Here is a 7653-nt window from a genome sequence, read left to right on the forward strand (position 1 = left end):
GCTGTCAATTAAAGGGATAGTCAATAATTAATGCAGTCCCTAGAATTAGTGTTATATTCAGATATACTTTCTGTTTATAATGGCTATTTGATGAACAGCAAATTGTTTAGGCTTCATTCATATAAAAAGATAAAAACATTTAAAACACTTTAAATATGCACATAGCATAATTTGATATTTTTTAAATTTAGAATTTCAAGCAATTGTGGAAGTTGTCAGAGCAGGTTCAGAAGATGACTTTTATTTGCAGTATCACAAAAATACTGAGTGTTTAAAAAGAAAGTAAATTTATCATTCTGGGTTTTTCCCATATCATGTCCAGTGATGGATAATTGCGTTGGCACATAAAACAACTCAGATTTAAAAAGACCAAATGACCGTTATTTTACCATTATAAAGAAAAAAATATGTTTGAAAATATGACATAAAAATGCTCCAAACAACAACTTAGTAGAATTATAGTTGAAAGATAACCAATTCGAAGCAGTTTACTCTTTGATTTTTATTTCTTTTCACCATCCATACAAAAACTTCTGTTTGGGATATTTTGTTTTGATTTGTTTTGTTTTTATTCAGGCATATTTTATAAATATGACTTTCCTAATACAGAGAATATCTGGAAAAATAGAAGACAGTAACTTTTCTAACTCAAACATCAGACTGCTGATGGTCACAATAGGCACAGAGTAGTTATATACCAAGTGTCAAATTTATAACCACTCTAAGCAACAATCAGAAGAAACATTTCACAAGAATAGTATAATATTGTATTGGTCTTGGTTCATTCCATCTTGATGTGCCAAAAGGCAGACATCTCAAAAAAGCCAATATAACTAATATTCCACTAGATTTGTTAACACATGGCATGTCAAAATCTTAAATATTTAAGGTGTCAGAGTTTAGATATCTCAGGTGTCAAAAGTTGAAATTTAAGACAAGAATAAAAGTTAAATTTAGCAGTGGAGTCATGAATTAGGCTTGATGATGAAAGCAACTCAAATTTATTGGGGGGTGGAAAAATTCCAGACGAATGAAAAATGAGTTTCATTTCTTAGGTGATTGTTAGCCACTGTAACAAATAAACGCTGAATTTTCAATATCTTAACTCTATAGAATTTATTTATTTCTTCATTACAGTTCACTGTGAGTGATCCTGGTGGTGATTGAGGCTTGAGCTATTTTTGTCTTATACCTTCACATTCCTCAAGGCTTCAAAGTCTGAATCCAGAGACCTCAGAAAGAGAGAGAACATGGAGCAAACACACTCCCGTCTTTACCACTTTGATCTTGAAATGACATGACCATTTCCACACACATTCTATTGTGAGAAATAGTCACATGGCCCCCTGGATAGCCATATCCCTGGACAAATTTTTATTATGGAAAAGTAACATAAAATTTGGTGGAAAGTTTTGCTCTATTCCTTCAAAAAATATTTACTGAATTTCATTGTGTTTGCTATTATAGAAAGCCCTGTGAAGTTATGAATATTTTTCCTTCCATCAGCTTATAAATTAAATGGAAAAACAAAACAAATTAATAGTATATGCTTATGAGCTTATATAGAGCCAATTTTCAGTTACTCATTTTGGATTGGGACTGTGCCAAATTTTGTTTTCTTTTCCTTATAACCATATTTTTAAAGACAATTTTTTCTGCTTGAAGTATTCTGTTTTTATGCACACATGCGCACACACACAAAATAGTGCAATCAGAAAAACTATGAGAAATTCAAAACAACCAATTTTGCTGTTTGTACTCAGTTCTTATAAAACACTTAGCTGGGAAAGTAAATATTGATTCATTGAAACATTTCAGATAGTCATGTTCATCTTGCCATTACTATGACAAATATTCAAGATTTAATATACTAATAAGTGACATTTTCATGGCACAGTAGTGAAGGGAAACGTGTTTGAGATACAGACTAGGGGTTAGCACCAATAGCAATAGTACCTATCATTTGTTGGCTGTCGTTTATATTTCTGGCACTGTATTTATGCTAAACTATATTCATATGTCATTCTAATATAGCTTGTAAAATAGATTTTATTATTTGCATTTCGGACAAGCATTAGATAGAAAAAATAACAACCCTTTTCATATTTTAAACTAAGCGTTTAGGTGTTACTAATCGACAGAAAGAACATCACTTTTAAATTATAATGAGGTATTTATATCAATATTTTTGTTGTTTTCTTGGTATTCAATTTGTTTGCTTGTATAAATGCTCTGTTAAGCACTCTACAGGAAGTAGTGTAAAAATTCTGTTGTAATCATGAAAATTATAGAGTCAAATGTAGAAAACTAAAAATGATACATGCAAAGAAGGAGTAGGTACAAACTTCTTAAAGGAAATGTCAAATACTCAAAAATTATTTTATCACTTGCTCAACAAAGGTTGAAATTCTTCTGTGGATAAGACAAAGACCTTTCCCGTTAAATTAGAAAATTCATTTTTAAATGTTCCTATAAATGTTAATATAGTTTCTTAAATGTATTACATTGTATAATAACAAACCCTTTCCTGAAAGCAGGTTTTGATACTATAGAAATGGCCATGCAGGAAAAGAGATCTCAGAGTTGAGCTCTGAACTACAAGGAGCATGCTTAGCCTATTTCATCGTTTTTCCCAGAGCCACAAACACAACAAAACTGAAGTGGCTAGATCACAAATATTACTATCCAAAATGTATAGAGATATACAAATAGTGTTCAAAGACAAATCCATAATTTGTGTGGAAAATAAATGGTACAGATTGACAACTTTGGAATTTCAACTGAGCGAGGCCAAGAAACCATTGATTTTATATGGCCAATCCAAGGAGTAGTTTCTGAATTGATTGAGCTTAATGTGTTAGAGAGGAAACTTGGAAGGTTAGAATGAAAGAGAACTTCAGAGTTTTCTTTCTGCATAGGAGGTTTGTCCAAATAAAGTTCATTCATCTACCCAGCAAACGTTTGTCATACGCCAGTCTATTATAGGCACCTCATTAGGCACGAAGACAGGGATAGCAAATACATAGCCTCAGAGCTCTCCTTTCCTCACATGCCCATGGCACACATTGCTGATTAAACACAACAGTCTTTCCCACCAATGTCAAACATAGCCTCAGATTGCTTCTCAATACATCACTCCATAAAATAAATAAGTCCTGGATATGTAATAAATAACATAGATACTATAGTTTACAATACTGTATTGCATATTTGAATGTTTCTAAGCGATCTTAAAAGTTCTCATCTCAAGAAAAAAAGATTTGTAGCTTTGTATGGTGACAAATGTTAACTGGACTTACTGTGGTGATAATTTTGCAATATATACAATATTGAATCATTGTATTGTTTACCTGAAACTAATATAATATGTTGATTATACCTCAATTTAACTTTTTTTGATTAAAAAAAATACATCACTCCAGGCAGTCACTAGCAATCTATTTGCAGTTGACACAAGAGATGAAACTTACATGTTGCTTCAGCACCAGGCAAACAAAAATGACGTGGTATTACTCTTCAAGGAGCACACATTTTAGTATTAATAAGGGAAGAGAAGATTAGGAAGGTTTGGGAGATAGTTGACTCAATGACTATAGCTCAAAATGCAGAATCAAGTGTACTTTAAGAACACAGAGAAAAAAGGAAAAATAAACTATGAGAACGATAAATTTCATATGAATATTACCAGCTGTGCACCCATAATTGGATTATAGACCTGTAAGAAAGAGTCAGGATTCTTTTTAAATTTAACAAAATCAAGTAAAAATTTTAATTTTCAACTGACTTTTTGAGCAAAATAAAAAATCTCTAATAATCTCTATGTTAGAGATTATTAAAGGGCAAGCATTCTCACATAACTGAACTATTGTTCTGAGCTGAAATATAAAGGTCTTATTGGTGAAGAATTTAGAGTCAGTTACTTTGACTTAAAGGAGAAAAAATGTTTTTTCTTGGACTATGAAAATAAAATATCTTATGGTTTATAAACCTTTACTGCTGATTTGAGAAAGCAAATTTTCCTAAGTTAGCCAGCAATAGAGAAAAAAAAATCTGAAATCATGAAAATAGGTTTTAAAAAAGTAATCTTATCAACAGGTAATAATTTTTTCTGTTCTTTTTTTTTCAAAAATAAAATCTCTAAGCATTCAATATCAATTCTTACCTGTATCTATCAAAATTTACCTTGCTTGATCTCCTTATAAATTTCTTTCAGATATTTGCATTCCTTCAAATGTGAATAATATTCAGTTTACATATATACTGTAATTTTAAGGTAATGATTATTGAGTAATAACACTATTATTTATTTATTAAAACTTATTGATTCATCTTCTTGCCCTAAGAAGTGGTATGAGAGAATATTCCTTAAAATCAGGGGAACTAACATCTATCTAAGGAAAAGAAAATAAAATTATTTTAATATTATAATAACTCTCTTTTCCAAGACCTAGACCTAGCATTTTAATCAAAAATTTAAATATTTTATTGTGCTCTTTGTATAAACAATACTATCTGTGAATAAAAGATTAAAATATTACTTCCATGTAATTAGCTTTAAAAGAAAATAATGGTGAATCACTAAAGTTGTTTGCTTTTATGTTCATTACCTTAAAAAGTAAACGCTCATTTGAAACTTAAAACTGTAAATAATAGAATGGGGTAGAAGAATCAAGAAGAAAATACTGCCATTGAATATTTTAATAAACTGGACTGCTCATAACTCAAAAATAGTAATATTTACCAATGGGCTGAAGCATGGTGGTAGTGGCTTTGCGATTTAAACAATAATGGTTTTAGAATGGACAATTGTTAATTTGATTTTGTCTAATAGTTGTCTTAATACCTTGGTATAACCTTAGTTTTTTAACTCTTGGCATAAACCAAAATTTGCCTACAACCTGGTTATAGCCAATGTATTAGTCAGAATCCTCCAGAGAAACAAAACTAATTATGAGGATAGATAGATTAGATGGATGGATGGATGGATGGATGGATGGATGGATGGATGGATGGATAGATAGATGATAGAGAGTAGGTAGGTAGGTGGGTAGGTACGTAGATAGACAGGTAGGTAGATAGGACCCTACATCCAAACCGAAAAAAAAAAATCAAAATTCTAAAACGTTATTATAGGAATTGGCTCTCACAGATGCCAAGAAATCTCACAATCTGCCATTTGCAAGCTGGAATAGCAGGAAAGCTGGTGATATAATTCAGTCCAAGGTCAAAGGCCTGAGAATCAGGAGACCAATGGTGTAAGTTCTAGTTTAAGTCAGAAAGCCCAAGAACCAGTAGCACCAGTGTCTAAGAGCAGAAGATGGATGTCTCTGTTCAAGCAAAGAGAAAATGTCCTTCCTCTGACTTTTTGTTCTGTTTAGATCTTCAATGAATTGGATGATTCCCATCCACATTCTTGAGGGTAGTCTTTACTCAGTCTCATGATTCAAATGCTCGTCTCTTCCAGAAACACCCTCACAGACACACCCATAAATAATGTTTTACAAGGCATCCTTTAGTTGACATATAAAATTAACCATTAGAGCCAATAACTGGAAAATGTTTGTTATAGACACAAATGATAAACACTGGTGTACCATAAGTTGCTTCTTGAGAGGCTGACCTTGTTAATAGAAAATTCTGCGAATTGATTGCAACCAAAAACAAAAGAAAACAAAAAACTCATTAGCAAACCTAACCCAGAGCTGAAATCCCAGCCTTTGATGTTATATAATTCCAAGTAAGCACAGACAAGAAAGGAGATGCTACTCCCTGCCCACTCCCAGTTCAGGGCATTGTTTCTAGGTCTGCTCCTTCCCTGGTGGAAATTCTGGAACTGTAGGGTGAGGCGTGAAGTAAACAGGATGTCATGAAAAGAAGAAAAAAGTAACTTGATTTACTAGGATGTTCATATCAGCTAGCAGAATCAGATATAAAGAATGCAATTCTAAACCACAAAAGGCACAATTTTTTTACAGTTCACCTTTGTTTCTCATTCCAATTCTAAAAATGGGAATGAACTCCGATTCTAGTTTTTTTTGCTGCCAGCTATTAGCCAGCTGATATTTTCTGTAGTGGCAGACCAATAAGCCAAATATTTCATTCAAGTCAATTTTTCTGTGTGCATGTCAATCACTTTATAAATTAAAACAAACTTCACAATGCAAAGGGAAAAAAAAATGCTCTTAGGCGAATCAGGCAGGAAATAATCAAGTTGAAAAGTAAACCAGAAGATTCATCTTAGGAGGAGACAAAAAATAAGTAAACAAATAATTAAACAAGAAAATTTTTAACGATGAGTTCTATGAAGACAACTCCTTTCTAACATGCAATAGGATGAAGAGTATGAAGGAACAGGAAGGCAATTTTGGGAAAGGCCTCTCTGAAAAGGCCATCATTGAACTGAGACCTGAAGGATGAAAAGGCACCAGCCAGGCAACGATCTGGAGAATGTATATTCCAGGCAGAAGGAATGTGTCTTTGAAGGCCCTAAACAGAAATAAACTCAGCAAGTTTAGAAAACTCACAGAAAGAAGGGTAGCAGCTGGAATACAAAGATCAAGATGGGGAACTCTAATATGAGGTCAGTGTGATAGGCAGTAGTTTTCACGATCATTGTGAGGGGTGTGTAATCTATTCTATGCAAACTCTAAGAATTTATATGAGCATATTCATTTAACTTTTTCTTATTTACAAAGCATTTTTATTGATCAGCCAAAGTGTTTTTACAAGCTTATAATTTCCTGATGATCAAAGGAAGCATGCCAACATAAGAGATGTTCTCTGTTCTTTTTCTACTGTTAGCAGGGTAGCATTTCCTCTGTGAGGTTTTGAAAGAGCTTAAGACAGAGATTTTGTAAAAATGGAAAAAAACGAAACAAAACTCTTTGCTTTCCACACTGACCTCAGCATTCCTTATTTGATGTACTTTTCATTATTAAGAAGTTTTTAATTCAGGGTGAAATAACTCAATGAATATCTGACTTGTAATTGACCTGTAGGAACCAACTTGCTAAACAAACAAAAAAACTAAAAATATATGTGAAAGAGCAGTAAATCACACAGGAGGTATGATGGAAATGAACATTAAAATACACAAAAGATTTCCTGGATAACCTCTAAATATGGGTTCCCTGTTCTTTATTTTCTCAACTAAATGTTCTTTCCTTTGACACTTTGTATGAGAACATCAATAGAATCTAGCTTATGTACATAAATGGAGATGGCATTGAAGTGATTAATTATATTGAAACACATCCAATTCTTTACTTTCTCTGCTTCCCAATAATAGAGGTTGGCATGGATGGCAAATACTCCAAAACCAAAAGTATAAAAAGTACTTGTGGAGGTACAAAAAGACTTTCCAAGGGACTGAGTTTAAAGTATTTTATTGATTCCTTTTTCATATTTCCCCTTACACTGTCTCTACCTTTAAAAATGGAGGATATAATTCTCAACTGTGCCTTGTATTTCTTTGACACATTTTTCTTGGGGGAAAATATCCTAGAGAAAGGATGGCCCAGATGTCTTTTGTTTACCTTTTCAACACCAAAATTAATCAAGGAATTGTGTGACACTGCTATTACAAAACTTCTTCCATTCCTATTTTTTAAATTTATGCAGACAAATTTTTTCAGCACTTGCCTTAAGATAAGA

The sequence above is a fragment of the Pteropus alecto genome, unplaced genomic scaffold (assembly GCF_000325575.1).
Source record: "Pteropus alecto unplaced genomic scaffold, ASM32557v1 scaffold95, whole genome shotgun sequence".
Taxonomy (NCBI): domain Eukaryota; kingdom Metazoa; phylum Chordata; class Mammalia; order Chiroptera; family Pteropodidae; genus Pteropus; species Pteropus alecto.